This window comes from Antechinus flavipes, chromosome X (assembly GCF_016432865.1).
Source record: "Antechinus flavipes isolate AdamAnt ecotype Samford, QLD, Australia chromosome X, AdamAnt_v2, whole genome shotgun sequence".
Lineage (NCBI taxonomy): Eukaryota > Metazoa > Chordata > Mammalia > Dasyuromorphia > Dasyuridae > Antechinus > Antechinus flavipes.
Genome location: NC_067404.1, coordinates 34,873,234 through 34,888,948, shown reverse-complemented (window position 1 = coordinate 34,888,948; position 15,715 = coordinate 34,873,234). Strand labels below are relative to the sequence as shown.

General features: G+C 38.1%; 1 long non-coding RNA gene across 1 annotated transcript in view; it reads right to left on the bottom strand.

The window, feature by feature from the left end:
* The window catches only part of LOC127543191 (uncharacterized), a 46,031-nt gene that overhangs the window by 17,133 nt on the left and 13,183 nt on the right, over positions 1 to 15,715 (bottom strand). The window contains exon 2 of the long non-coding RNA XR_007949147.1: positions 431 to 579. This is a non-coding gene — a long non-coding RNA (uncharacterized LOC127543191). The remainder of the gene's footprint in view (positions 1 to 430; positions 580 to 15,715) is intronic.

Here is a 15,715-nt window from a genome sequence, read left to right as displayed (position 1 = left end):
TGGCAAGCCCTGCTTTGCTAGCCTCCTGACCCCTTCCCTAAGTCAGTGCTGCTTTGAGTGGTCATTTCCGGGAAGAAACAATGGAAGCCACTTGAACAATGATTTGGGGCTCAGAGGACAGTTCTGAATGGGTCACAGCCAAATCCCTCCCCTTTCCAGGTCTTGTTTGTGGATACTGGGGAAATTACATTTAACCCAAGCCCCATACCTCCTGCTGGGCATCACTGTCTGTCTGGCTCCTTAGAGCTTTGTCTTTCTAAGGGACAGAGACACTATCCCCTCCTCTACAGGGACCACTTGGATCTGTGATACAATCTCAGGGATTGAAGGGGCCTCAGAGGTCACTCCCCCCTCCCCACCACCATGAATTCTATTTTCTGGGCTAAATAATCCTCATTTCTTTAATTGAACAGGGGGATTTTAGGCTCACCAGGATTCAGCAGACTTAATGGAAAGGTTCAAATGCCATGTCCAACTGTCAATTTCTTCTGTAATTTTGTGGAAGACATTTCTCCTCCCTGGCTTCAGTATTGTTTTCTGTAAAATCAGTGATTCTTTATGTGGCCTCAGTTTCCCGCTCTGTTAAATGAGAGGATTGGACAAGCTAGCATGACTGAGTTTTTTTTTCCAACTTGGGAAGTATATGGTCTTGGGCCAATCACTTCCTCTCCATAGGCCTCAGTTTCTTTCTCTATAAAATGATCAATGATTGATTCTTTATGTGACCTTCCTCTTCCTGAGCCTCAGTTCCTCCTTCTTTTAAATGAGAGAACCAGACAAGCTAGCATGACTCTGAGTTGTTTTCTAACTTTAGATACACTTCCTCTCCCTGGGCCTCAGTTTCCCCCTCTCTAAAATGATCAGTGATCCTTCATGTGACTTTTCCCTCCCTTGGCCTCAGTTTCCCCTTCTGTAAAATGAAGGGGACTGAATCAGATGGCCACTGAGGTCCCTTCCAACTCTAATCTAGACTTAAATTTGAGTGTAGGCTTTGCAGTGTACTACAAGTGATCTTGGTGTGATCTTGGTGTGACTATGGAGTGACCTTGGCATGGGCCTTCTCTGCTATATAAAATAATAACCCTGAAGATTCCTTCCCAACTGTTTGGAACTGAATGGCACCAAGGTTGAGAGAATGTTATGGGCTCTAACAATCCTAAACTGAAACATTCTAGCATGGGCAGCCAAGGCTAGAGCTGGGTCCTATACCATCCTACCCCCTCCTTTCTTGAGTTGACAGCTGGCCACCCAATCAGGCCTTAGGTCACAAGCTCCCATTGTGACCCGGCTGGGCTCAATTTGCTTATAAAGCAGACGGAGGCTTGAGTACAAGCACTTTAACACTCAACACATCTAGCCTTAACACCAGTACCTCTCCTGTACAAGGTAATGGAGCGTCAACAAAAAAATTCTGGGAGAAATGACCCCAAAACCTTGGTGGGCCTGAAAAAAACACAGAAGAGAAGAAACATCATCTACCGGATGCCATCTAGAACGAGAGAGAGTTTCCATCAAATAAAACATCCTAATGACAGTGGTAAGAACGAGATAACAACAACTAGCCAACTAGCAGGAACAGCAAAACATCATCTAAAACGGAGGAATACGAAACATCTAACGGGGAGAAAATCAGTACATCTAACGGGGAGGAAAGGAAGAACTGTAATTGGAAGAAAACCAGGTCATCTAACAGGGAGGAAAGGAAGACATCTAATGGGGAGGAAAGCAAAACACCTAACAGCGAGGAACCAAGGCAGGCTACCACTGAAACACCTCCTCACCCCCGATAACTCTACTTCCAGCTACACTGATTCTACTTCTGAATGTGGCAGTGACCAAGAATCAAAATTTTGCCTAGAACCCACCAAGTGCGAGACTCGACCATGGTCAAGCGACAATTTGTGGTCCCATTTAAGATCAACAACAGATTCAGAAGTAGCAAGGGACCCGGATATTGACACCTCCGATGATGATGAGAGCACATCTACCACTGATACAAATTCAGGCAAAGTTTGGAGAAGGGAAACATCTGGTTCGAAGAGACTGTACTCTGTAACATCAAAATCGCCTTGCAGGGACAACCGGGGCAGGAAAAAGAAAAGAACTCCCTAATACCAACAAAACAGGATTGGGGAAAGAAGCTAGAGCTGCAACGTAGGACCACGAAACACCCATTTGGTCATTGACGATCAACTCAATAAAATTGAAAAATAACCTTCACCCAATTGTTCTCTTTGATTTTGTGATGTGTGAATTTCTGGGTAGCAATTGGTAGAGAGGAGGAAGTGGAGGGAGGAGAGGGAGAGGCAGGCCAGAGGTAAATGGGGTGGGGAGAGCATGTTTCCCAAATTCTTCCAGCACCTGGGTTCCCTTTTTATAAAAAATTAAGATGAGTACTTTGGGCTAGGGTGGAGGGAGGGACATGTGTATGTACTCAAACATGTTTTTAAAATATTTTAGCTACATAGGCTTATCAAAATAGTAAACAAGAGATTTTTTTTTTTTTTGGTTTACATGTTAGATGAGAGATCCTTAACTTTTATTTGTACTGGACACTTTTACCAGAATCTGGAGAAGCCCAGGGCGCCCTTCCTCACTGTTTTTAAGATTTAAAAAAGCTTCATAAAGTTAAATTGTATTAGAAACAGTATAGTAGAGATTGTTTTTGGTTTACAAGTTAGACTAGATGAGAGATTAGAGATCTTTAACCTGTTTAATGCCTTGGCCCCTTTTGTCATAATCTGGAAAAGCCCAGGGCCCACTTCCTCACAATCATGTTATTAGAACATTTAAAAAAGCTCCATAGTGTTACAAATTGTATTAGAAATGGTATAATAGAGATTGTTTTTGGTTTATATGTTAGACTAGATGAGAGATCTTAACCTTTTTTTCTGTTCTGGCCCCTTTTGTCATAATCTGGAGAAGCCCAGAACCACCTTCCTCACAATCATGTTTTTAAAACATTTAAACAAGCTCCCTAAAGTTACAAATAGTGTTAGAAATGGTACAGTACAGATTGTTTTTGGTTTATAGGTTAGACTATATGAAAGATCCTCAACCTTTTTTGCTGTTCTGGCCCCTTTTGTCATAATCTGGAGAAGCCCAGGGCCCCCTTCCTCACAATCATGTTATTAGAACATTTAAACAAGCTCCATAAAATTACAAATTGTGTTAGACATGGTATAGTAGAGATTGGTTTTGGTTTATATGTTAGACTACAGGAGAGATCCTTAACCTTTTTTCTGTTCTGGCCCCTTTTGTCATAATCTGGAAAATCCCAAAGACCCCTTCCTCACAATCATGTTTTTAAAACATTTAAACAAGCTCCATAAAGTTACAAATAGTGTTAGAAATGGTACAGTACAGATTTTTGGTTTATATATGAAGACTACATGAAAGATCCTTAACCTTTTTTCTGAACTGGCCCCTTTTGTCATAATCTGGAGGAGCCCAGGGGTCACCTACCTCACAATCATGTTTTAATACATTTAAAAAAGCTCCATCAAGGTATAATTGTATTAGAAATGGTACAGTAGATTGTTTTTGGTTTACATGTTAGACTAGATGAGACATGCTTAATCTTTTTTTCAATTGTGGCCCCTTTTGTCTCAATCTGGAAAAGCCCAGGGCCCCCTTCCTCACAATCATGTTTATTAGAACATTTAAAAAAAGCTCCATACTGTTACAAATTGTGTTAGAAATAGTATAGCAGAGATTGTTTTTGGTTTATATGATAGACTATATGAGACATCCTTAACCTTTTTTCTGTCCTTGCCCCTTTTTTCAATGATCTGGAGAAACCCAGGGCCCCCTTTCTCACAATCATGTTTTTAATACATTTTAAAAAGCTCCATAAAATTACAGATTGTGTTAGAAATGGTATAGCAGAGATTGTTTTTGGTTTACAGGGTAGACTACATGAGAGATCCTTAACCTTTTTTCTGCCCTTGCCCCTTTTTTTCATGATCTGGAGAAGCCCAGGGCCCCCTTCCTCACAATCCTGTTTTTAAAACTTATTTTAAAGAACCACACAAGCTTACAAATTGTATTGAAAACCAGTGGTGGAAATCTAAACCAATGCAAGTTTGCACACCCCAGCTCAGGAGGAGCCCTTGGCCTGGATGGTCTCATGACCTCCATTGACAACAGTCCAGAATTCTATTAACAATCAGTTAACTGCCCTGTACAGAGTAGAATGAACCCAGGTTCTCTGGCTCCAGGCTGGGTACTCTGCTGCCTCCAACCCCCCTAGGCTTTAAAGGCACCCTCTCCCAAATGTCAGGGGGAGGGCAGGCTCCATTATTGCCAGGCTCTCCCCTCTCCAGTCATCTCTGGGAAAGATAGCCCCTTGTCCCTAAAAATTGTTTCCAAATCTGAGGATTCTTGGAACCCAGCTCCCCTAACTCTCTCACTTTACAGATAAGGAAACTGGGGCTCCCAAAGAAGTGACTTGCCTAAGTTGGAAGGTGGCCTTCTCTCCAGGCCTAGGGTTGCCATTCAATTCTATGAGCATCCATGCACTTGATGAGTGATCCTTAACCTTTTTTTCTGAACTAGCCCCTTTTCCCATAATCTGGAGAAGCCCAGGGCCTCTTCCTCAGAATCATGTTTATAGAACATTTAAACAAGCTCCATAAAGTTACAAATTGTGTTAGAAATGGTAGAGATTGTTTTTGATTTAGAGGTTAGACTACAGGAGAGATCCTTAACCATTTTTTCAGAACTAGCCCCTTTTGTCATAATCTGGAGAAGCCCAGGGCCCCCTTCCTCACAATCATGTTTTTAGAACATTTAAACAAGCTCCATAAAGTTACAAATTTTATTAGAAATGGTACAGAAGACATTGTTTTTGGTTTAGAGGTTAGACTACATGAGACATCCTTAATGTTTTTTCTGCCCTGGCCCCTTTTCTCATAATCTGGAGAAGCCCAGGACCCCCTTCCCTCACAATCATGGTATTAGAACATTTAAAAAAGTTCCATAGTGTTAGAAATTGTAGTAGAAATGATATAGCAGAGATTGTTTTTGGTTTATAGGTTAGACTACATGAGAGATCCTTAACCTTTTTTCTGAACTAGCCCATTTTGTCATAATCTGGAGAAGCCCAGGGGTCACCTACCTCACAATCATGTTTTTAGAACATTTAAAAAAAGCTCCATAAAGTTATAAATTGTGTTAGAAATGGTACAGAAGACATTGTTTTTGGTTTAGAGGTTAGACTACATGAGACATCCTTAATGTTTTTTCTGCCCTGGCCCCTTTTCTCATAATCTGGAAAAGCCCAGGGCCCCTTTCCTCACAATTATGGTATTAGAACATTTAAAAAAGCTCCATAAAGTGACAAATTGTGTTAGAAATGGTATAGTAGAGATTGTTTTTGGTTTATATGATAGACTACATGAGAGATCCTTAACTTTTTTCTTCCCTGGCCCTTTTTGTCATAATCTGGAGAAGCCCAGGGGTCACCTACCTCACAATCATGTTTTTAGAACATTTAAACAAGCTCCATAAAGTTACAAATTGTATTAGAAATGGTAAAAGACAGATTTCTTTTGGTTTATATGGTAGAATACAGGAGAGATCCTAAACTTTTTTTTGTTCTGGTCCTTTTTGTCATAATCTGGAGAAGCCCAGGGCCCCCTTCCTCAAAATCATGTTATTAGAACATTTTCAAAAGCTCCATAAAGTTATAAATTGTACTAGAAATGGTAAAGCAGAGATTTCTTTTGGTTTATACGTTAGACTACATGAGAGATCCTTAACCTTTTTTTCTGTTCTAGCCCCTTTTGTCATAATCTAGATAAGCCTAGGGCCCCTTTCCTCACAATCATGTTTTTAAAAAATTGAAAAAAGCTCCATAAAGTTACAATTATATAAGAAATTGTATAATAGAGATTATTTTTAGTTTATAGATTAGACTACATGAGAGATCCTTAACCTTTTTTTGCTGTTCTGGCCATTTTTGTCATAATCTGGAGAAGCCCAGGGTCGCCTTTCTCACAATCATGTTTTTAAAACATTGAGAAAAGCTCCATAAAGTTACAAATTGTTTTAGAAATAGTATAGCAGAGATTATTTTTGGTTTATATGTGAGACTACAGAAGAGATCCTTAAACTTTTTTTCTGCCTTGGCCCCTTTTGTCATAATCTGGAGAAGCCCAGGGCCCCCTTCCTCACAATCATGGTATTAGAACATTTTCAAAAGCTCCATAAAGTTATAAATTGTACTAGAAATGGTAAAGCAGAGATTGTTTTTGGTTTATATCTTAGACTACAGGAGAGATCCTTAACCTTTTTTTCTGTTATGGCCCCTTTTTTCATAATCTGGAAAAGCCCAGGGCCCCCTTCCTCACAATTATGGTATTAGAACATTTAAAAAAGCTCCATAAAGTGACAAATTGTGTTAGAAATGGTATAGTAGAGATTGTTTTTGGTTTATATGCTAGACTACATGAGAGATCCTTAACTTTTTTCTTCCCTGGCCCTTTTTGTCATAATCTGGAGAAGCCCAGGGGTCGCCTAGCTCACAATCATGTTTTTAGAACATTTAAACAAGCTCCATAAAGTTACAAATTGTACTAGAAATGGCAAAGCACAGATTTCTTTTGGTTTATATGGTAGAATACAGGAGAGATCCTAAACTTTTTTTCTGTTCTGGCCCTTTTTGTCATAATCCGGAGAAACCCAGGGCCCCCTTCCTCAAAATCATGTTATTAGAACATTTTCAAAAGCTCCATAAAGTTATAAATTGTACTAGAAATGGTAAAGCAGAGATTTCTTTTGGTTTATACGTTAGACTACATGAGAGATCCTTAACCTTTTTTTCTGTTCTAGCCCCTTTTGTCATAATCTAGATAAACCCAGGGCCCCCTTCCTCACAATCATGTTTTTTAAAAATTGAAAAAAGCTCCATAAAGTTACAATTATATAAGAAATTGTATAGCAGAGATTATTTTTAGTTTATAGATTAGACTACATGAAAGATCCTTAACCTTTTTTTCTGTTCTGGCCCCTTTTGTCATAATCTAGATAAACCCAGGGCCCCCTTCCTCACAATCATGTTTTTAAAAATTGAAAAAAGCTCCATAAAGTTACAATTATATAAGAAATTATATAGTAGAGATTATTTTTAGTTTATAGATTAGACTACATGAGAGATCCTCAACCTTTTTTGCTGTTCTGGCCCCTTTTGTCATAATCTGGAGAAGCCCAGGGTCGCCTTTCTCACAATCATGTTTTTAAAACATTGAGAAAAGCTCCATAAAGTTACAAATTGTTTTAGAAATGGTATAGCAGAGATTATTTTTTGGTTTATATGTGAGACTACAGAAGAGATCCTTAAACTTTTTTTCTGCCTTGGCCCCTTTTGTCATAATCTGGAGAAGCCCAGGGCCCCCTTCCTCACAATCATGGTATTAGAACATTTAAAAAAAGCTCCATAAAGTTACAAATTGTTTTAGAAATGGTAGAGATTGTTTTTGGTTTATAGGTTAGACTATATGAGAGATGCTTAACTTTTTTTTCTGCCCTGGCCGCTTTTGTCATAATCTGGACAAGCCCAGGGCCCCCTTCCTCACAATCACATTTTTAAAACATTTAAACAAGCTACATAAAGTTACAAATTGTACTAGAAATGGTAAAGCAGAGATTGTTTTTGGTTTACAGTGTAGACTACATGAGAGATCCTTAAATTTTTTCTTCCCTGGCCCTATTTGTCATAATCTGGCAAAGCCCAGGGAGTCACCTTCCTCACAATCATGTTTATTAGAACATTTTAAAAAGCTCCATACTGTTACAAATTGTGTTAGAAATGGTATAGGAGAGATTGTTTTTGGTTTATATGATAGACTACAGGAGAGATCCTTAACCTTTGTTCTGCCCTGGCCCCTTTTTTTCATGATCTGGAGAAGCCCAGGGCTCCCTTCCTCACAATCCTGTTTTTAAAACTTATTTTAAAGAACCACACAAGCTTACAAATTGTATTGAAAACCAGTGGTGGAAATGTAAACCAATGCAAGTTTGCACACCCCAGGTCAGGAGGAGCCCTTGGCCTGGATGGTCTCATGACCTCCATTGACAACAGTCCAGAATTCTATTAACAATCAGTTAACTGCCCTGTACAGAGTAGAATGAACCCAGTTTCTCTGGCTCCAGGCTGGGTACTCTGCTGCCTCCAACCCCCCTAGGCTTTAAAGGTACCCTCTCCCAAATGTCAGGGGGAGGGCAGGCTCCATTATTGCCAGGCTCTCCCCTCTCCAGTCATCTCTGGGAAAGATAGCCCCTTGTCCCTAAAAATTGTTTCCAAATCTGAGGATTCTTGGAACCCAGCTCCCCTAACTCTCTCACTTTACAGATAAGGAAACTGGGGCTCCCAAAGAAGTGACTTGCCTAACTTGGAAGCTGGCCTTCTGTCCAGGCCTAGGATTGCCATTCAATTCTATGAGCATCCATGCACTTGATGAGTGATCCTTAACCTTTTTTTCTGAACTAGCCCCTTTTCCCATAATCTGGAGAAGCCCAGGGCCTCTTCCTCAGAATCATGTTTTTAGAACACTTAAAAAAGCTCCATAAAGTTACAAATTTTATTAGAAATGGTACAGAAGAGATTGTTTTTGGTTTAGAGGTTAGACTACATGAGACATCCTTAATGTTTTTTCTGCCATGGCCCCTTTTGTCATAATCTGGAGAAGCCCAAGGGTCACCTTTCTCATAATCATGTTTTTAGAACATTTAAAAAAGCTCCACAGTGCTACAAATTGTAGTTACAAAATGGTATAATAGAGATTATTTTTAGTTTAAAGATTAGACTACATGAGAGACCCTTATTCTTTTTTCTGAACTAGCCCCTTTTGTCATAGTCTGGAGAAGCCCAGGGGTCACCTTCCTCATAATCATGTTATTAGAACATGTTTAAATGCTCCATAAAGTTACAAATTGTATTAGAAATGTTATAGTAGAGATTATTTTTGGTTTATAGATTAGACTATATGAGAGTTCCTTAGCCTTTTTTTAATGTTCTGGACGCTTTTGTCATAATCTGGAGAAGCCCAGAGCCCCCTTCCTCACAATCATGGTATTAGAACATTTAAAAAAGCTCCATAAAGTTACAAATTGTGTTAGAAATGGTATAGCAGAGATTGTTTTTAGTTTATATGATAGACTACATGAGAGATCCTTAACTTTTTCTGCCTTGGCCCATTTTATCACAATCTGGAGAAGCCCAGGGCCCCCTTCCTCACAATCATGGAATTAGAACATTTAAAAAAGCTCCATAAAGTTACAAATTGTGTTAGAAATGGCAGAGATTGTTTTTGGTTTATATGATAGACTACATGAGAAATCCTTAACTTTTTCTGCCTTGGCCCCTTTTGTCATAATCTGGAGAAGCCCAGGGCCCCCTTTATCACAATTGTCTTTTTAAAACGTTGAAAAAAGCTCCATAAAGTTACAAATTTTACTAGAAATGGTAAAGCAGAGATTTCTTTTGGTTTATATGTTAGACTACATGAGAGATCCTTAACCTTTTTTCTGAACTAGCCCCTTTTGTCATAATCTGGAGAAGCCCAAGGGTCACTTACCTCACAATCATGTTTTTAATACATTTTAAAAAGCTCCATCAAGGTACAATTGTATTAGAAATGGTACAGTAGAGATTGTTTTTGGTTTACATGTTAGATTACATAAGAGATCCTTAACCTTTTTTTCTGCCCTTGCCCCGTTTTTTTGTGATCTAGAGAAGCCCAGGGCCCCCTTTCTCATAATCATGTTTATTAGAACATTTAAAAAAGCTCCATAGTGTTACAAATTGTGTTAGAAAGGGTGTAGTAGAGATTCTTTTTGGTTTATAGGTTAGACTACATGAGAGATCCTTAACCTTTTTTTGCTGTTCTGGCCCCTTTTGTCATAATTTAGAGAAGGCCAGGGGTCCCCTTCCTTTCTAACAATCATGTTTTTAAAACATTTACAAAAGCTACAGAAAGTTAAAATTGTAGTAGAAATGGGATAGCGGACATTGCTTTTGGTTTATATGTTAGACTAGATGGGAGATACTTAACCTTTTTTTTTTCTGTTCTGGCCCCTTTTGTCATAATCTAGATAAGCCCAGGGCCCCCTTTCTCACAATCATGTTTTTTAAAAATTGAAAAAAGCTCCATAAAGTTACAATTATGTAAGAAATTGTATAATAGATATTATTTTTAGTTTATAGATTAGACTACATGAGAGATCCTTAACCTTTTTTTCTGTTCTGGCCACTTTTGTCATAATCTGGAGAAGCCCAGGGCCCCCTTCCTCACAATCATGTTTTTAAAACATTTAAACAAGCTCCCTAAAGTTACAAATAGTGTTAGAAATGGTACAGTACAGATTGTTTTTGGTTTATAGGTTAGACTATATGAGAGCACCTCAACCTTTTTTGCTGTTCTGGCCATTTTTGTCATAATCTGGAGAAGCCCAGGGTCGCCTTTCTCACAATCATGTTTTTAAAACATTGAGAAAAGTTCCATAAAGTCACAAATTGTTTTAGAAATGGTATAGCAGAGATTATTTTTGGTTTATATGTGAGACTACAGAAGAGATCCTTAAACTTTTTTTGTGCCTTGGCCCCTTTTGTCATAATCTGGATAAGCCCACGGCCCCCTTCCTCACAATCATGGTATTAGGACATTTAAAAAAGCGGCACAGTGTTATAAATTGTGTTAGAAATGGTATAATAGAGATTGTTTTTGGTTTACAGGTTAGACTATATGAGAGACCCTTATTCTTTTTTTCTGAACTAGCCCCTTTTGTCATAATCTGGAGAAGCCCAGGGTCACCTACCTCACAATCATTTTTTTTTAAACATTGAAAAAAGCTCCATAAAGTTATGAATTGTGTTAGAAATGGTAAAGATTATTTTTGGTTTATATGCTAGACTACATGAGAGATCCTTAACTTTTTTCTTCCCTGGCCCTTTTTGTCATAATCTGGAGAAGCCCAGGGCTCACCTACCTCACAGTCACGTTTTTAGAACATTTAAACAAGCTCCATAAAGTTACAAATTTTGTTAGAAATGGTACAGTAGAGATTGTTTTTGGTTTAGAGGTTAGACTACATGAGACATCCTTAACTTTTTCTGCCTTGGCTCCTTTTGTCATAATCTGGAGAAGCCTAGGGCCCACTTTCTCACAATCGTCTTTTTAAAACATTGAAAAAAGCTCCATAAAGTTACAAATTGTAGTAGAAATGATAAAACAGAGATTGTTTTTGGTTTATAGGTTAGACTACATGAGAGATCCTTAACCTTTTTTTCTGAACTAGCCCCTTTTGTCATAATCTGAAGAAGCCCAGGGTCACCTACCTCACAATCAATTTTTTTTTAAACATTGAAAAAAGCTCCATAAAGTTATGAATTGTGTTAGAAATGGTAAAGATTATTTTTGGTTTATATGCTAGACTACATGAGAGATCCTTAACTTTTTTCTTCCCTGGCCCTTTTTGTCATAATCTGGAGAAGCCCAGGGCTCACCTACCTCACAGTCACGTTTTTAGAATATTTAAACAAGCTCCATAAAGTTACAAATTTTGTTAGAAATGGTACAGTAGAGATTGTTTTTGGTTTAGAGGTTAGACTACATGAGACATCCTTAACTTTTTCTGCCTTGGCTCCTTTTGTCATAATCTGGAGAAGCCTAGGGCCCACTTTCTCACAATCGTCTTTTTAAAACATTGAAAAAAGCTCCATAAAGTTACAAATTGTAGTAGAAATGATAAAACAGAGATTGTTTTTGGTTTATAGGTTAGACTACATGAGAGATCCTTAACCTTTTTTCTGAACTAGCCCCTTTTGTCATAATCTGGAGAAGCCCAGGGGTCACCTACCTCACAAACATTTTTTTTAGAACATTTAAAAAAGCTCCATAAAGTTATGAATTGTGTTAGAAATGGTACAGTAGAGATTGTTTTTGGTTTATTTGTGAGAGTACATGAGAGATCCTTAATTTTTTTCTGCCCTGACACTTATGTCATAATTTGGAGAAGCCCAGGGCCCCTTTCCTCACAATCGTCTTTTTAAAACATTGAAAAAAGCTCCATAAAGTTACAAATTGTACTAGAAATGGTATAACAGAGATTGTTTTTGGTTTATAGGTTAGACTACATCAGAGATGCTTAACGTTTTTTTCTGTTCTGGCCCCTGTTGTCATAATCTGGAGAAGCCCAGAGACCCCTTCCTCACAATCATGTTTTTAAAACATTGAAAAAAGGTCCATAAAGTTACAAATTTTACTAGAAATGATAAAGCAGAAATTTCTTATGGTTTATATGTTAGATTACATAAGAGATCATTAACATTTTTTCTGCCCTTGCCCCTTTTTTCATGATCTGGAGAAGCCCAGGTCCCCCTTCCTCACAATAATGTTTATTAGAACATTTAAAAAAGCTCCATAGTGTTACAAATTGTGTTAGAAATGGTAGAGATTGTTTTTGGTTTATATGTGAGACTACATGAGAGATCCTTAACCTTTTTTTGCTGTTCTGGCCAATCTTTTCATAATCTGGAAAAGCCCAGGGCCCCCTTCCTCATAATCATGGTATTAGAACATTTAAAAAAGCTCCATAAAGTGACAAATTGTGTTAGAAAGGGTATAGTAGAGATTCTTTTTGGTTTATTGGTTAGACTACATGAGAGATCCTTAACCTTTTTTGCTGTTCTGGCCCCTTTTGTCATAATTTAGAGAAGGCCAGGGGTCCCCTTCCTTTCTAACAATCATATTTTTAAAACATTTACAAAAGCTACAGAAAGTTAAAATTGTAGTAGAAATGGGATAGCGGACATTGCTTTTGGTTTATATGTCATACTACATGAGAGATACTTAACCTTTTTTTCTGTTCTGGCCTCTTTTGTCATAATCTGGAGAAGCCCAGGACCCCCTTCCTCACAATCATGGTATTAGAACATTTTAAAAAGTTCCATAGTGTTAGAAATTGTGTTAGAAATGGTATAATAGAGATTGTTTTTGGTTTACAGGTTAGACTACATGAGAGATCCTTAACCTTTTTTCTGAACGAGCCCCTTTTGTCACAATCTGGAGAAGCCCAGGGTTACCTACCTCACAATCATTTTTTTAAAAACATTGAGAAAAGCTCCATAAAGTTACAATTGTATTAGAAATGGTACAGTAGAGATTGTTTTTGGTTTAGAGGTTAGACTACATGAGACATCCTTAACTTTTTCTGCCTTGGCCCCTTTTGTCATAATCTGGAGAAGCCTAGGGCCCACTTTCTCACAATCGTCTTTTTAAAACATTGAAAAAAGCTCCATAAAGTTACAAATTGTAGTAGAAATGATATAGCAGAGATTGTTTTTGGTTTATAGGTTAGACTACATGAGAGATCCTTAACCTTTTTTCTGAACGAGCCCCTTTTGTCATAATCTGGAGAAGCCCAGGGGTCACCTACCTCACAATCATTTTTAAGAACATTTTAAAAATCTCCATCAAGTTATGAATTGTGTTAGAAATAGTACAGTAGAGATTTTTTTTTGGTTTATTTGTGAGAGTACATGAGAGATCCTTAATTTTTTTCTGCCCTGGCACTTTCGTCATAATTTGGAGAAGCCCAGGGCCCCCTTCCTCACAATCATGTTTTTAAAACATTGAAAAAAGCTCCATAAAGTTACAAATTGTAGTAGAAATGATAAAACAGAGATTGTTTTTGGTTTATAGGTTAGACTACATGAGAGATGCTTAATGTTTTTTTCTGTTCTGGCCCCTGTTGTCATAATCTGGAGAAGCCCAGAGACCCCTTCCTCACAATAATGTTTTGAAAACATTTAAACAAGCTCCCTAAAGTTACAAATATTGTTAGAAATGGTACAGTACAGATTGTTTTTGGTTTATAGGTTAGACTATATGAGAGCGCCTCAACCTTTTTTGTTGTTCTGGCCGCTTTTGTCATAATCTGGAGAAGCCCAGGGTCGCCTTTCTCACAATCATGTTTTTAAAACATTGAGAAAAGCTCCATAAAGTTACAAATTGTGTTAGAAATGGTATAGCAGAGATTGTTTTTAGTTTATATGATAGACTACAGAAGAGATCCTTAAACTTTTTTTCTGCCTTGGCCCCTTTTGTCATAATCTGGATAAGCCCAGGGCCCCCTTTCTCACAATCATGGTATTAGGACATTTAAAAAAGCTGCACAGTGTTATAAATTGTGTTAGAAATGGAGATTGGTTTTGGTTTAGAGGTTAGACTATATGAGAGACCCTTATTCTTTTTTCTGAACTAGCCCCTTTTGTCATAATCTGGAGAAGCCCAGGGTCACCTACCTCACAATCATTTTTTTTAAAACATTGAAAAAAGCTCCATAAAGTTATGAATTGTGTTAGAAATGGTAAAGACTATTTTTGGTTTATAGGTTAGACTACATGAGAGATGCTTAACGTTTTTTTCTGTTCTGGCCCCTTTTGTCATAATCTGGAGAAGCCCAGAGACCCCTTCCTCACAATCATGTTTTTAAAACATTGAAAAAAGGTCCATAAAGTTACAAATTTAACTACAAATGGTATAGCAGAGATTGTTTTTGGTTTACAGGGTAGACTACATGAGAGATCCTTAACCTTTTTTCTGCCCTTGCCCCTTTTTTTCATGATCTGGAGAAGCCCAGGGCCCCCTTCCTCACAATCCTGTTTTTAAAACTTATTTTAAAGAACCACACAAGCTTACAAATTGTATTGAAAACCAGTGGTGGAAATCTAAACCAATGCAAGTTTGCACACCTCAGGTCAGGAGGAGCCCTTGGCCTGGATGGTCTCATGACCTCCATTGACAACAGTCCAGAATTCTATTAACAATCAGTTAACTGCCCTGTACAGAGTAGAATGAACCCAGGTTCTCTGGCTCCAGGCTGGGTACTCTGCTGCCTCTAGCCCCCCTAGGCTTTAAAAGCTCCCTCTCCCAAATGTCAGGGGGAGGGCAGGCTCCATTATTGCCAGGCTCTCCCCTCTCCAGTCATCTCTGGGAAAGATAGCCCCTTGTCCCTAAAAATTGTTTCCAAATCTGAGGATTCTTGGAACCCAGCTCCCCTAACTCTCTCACTTTACAGATAAGGAAACTGGGGCTCCCAAAGAAGTGACTTGACTAAGTTGGAAGGTGGCCTTCTCTCCAGGCCTAGGGTTGCCATTCAATTCTATGAGCATCCATGCACTTGATGAGTGATCCTTAACCTTTTTTTCTGAACTAGCCCTTTTCCCATAATCTGGAGAAGCCCAGGGCCCCTTCCTCAGAATCATGTTTTTAGAACATTTAAACAAGCTCCATAAAGTTACAAATTTTATTAGAAATGGTACAGAAGAGATTGTTTTTGGTTTGGAGGTTAGACTACATGAGACATCCTTAATGTTTTTTCTGCCATGGCCCCTTTTGTCATGATCTGGAAAAGCCCAGGGGTCACCTTTCTCATAATCATGTTTTTAGAACATTTAAAAAAGCTCCATAGTGCTACAAATTGTGTTACAAAATGGTATAATAGAGATTATTTTTAGTTTAAAGGTTAGACTACATGACAGACCCTTATTCTTTTTTCTGAACTAGCCCCTTTTGTCATAGTCTGGAGAAGCCCAGGGGTCACCTTCCTCATAATCATGTTATTAGAACATGTTTAAATGCTCCATAAAGTTACAAATTGTATTAGAAATGTTATAGTAGAGATTATTTTTGGTTTATAGGTTAGACTATAT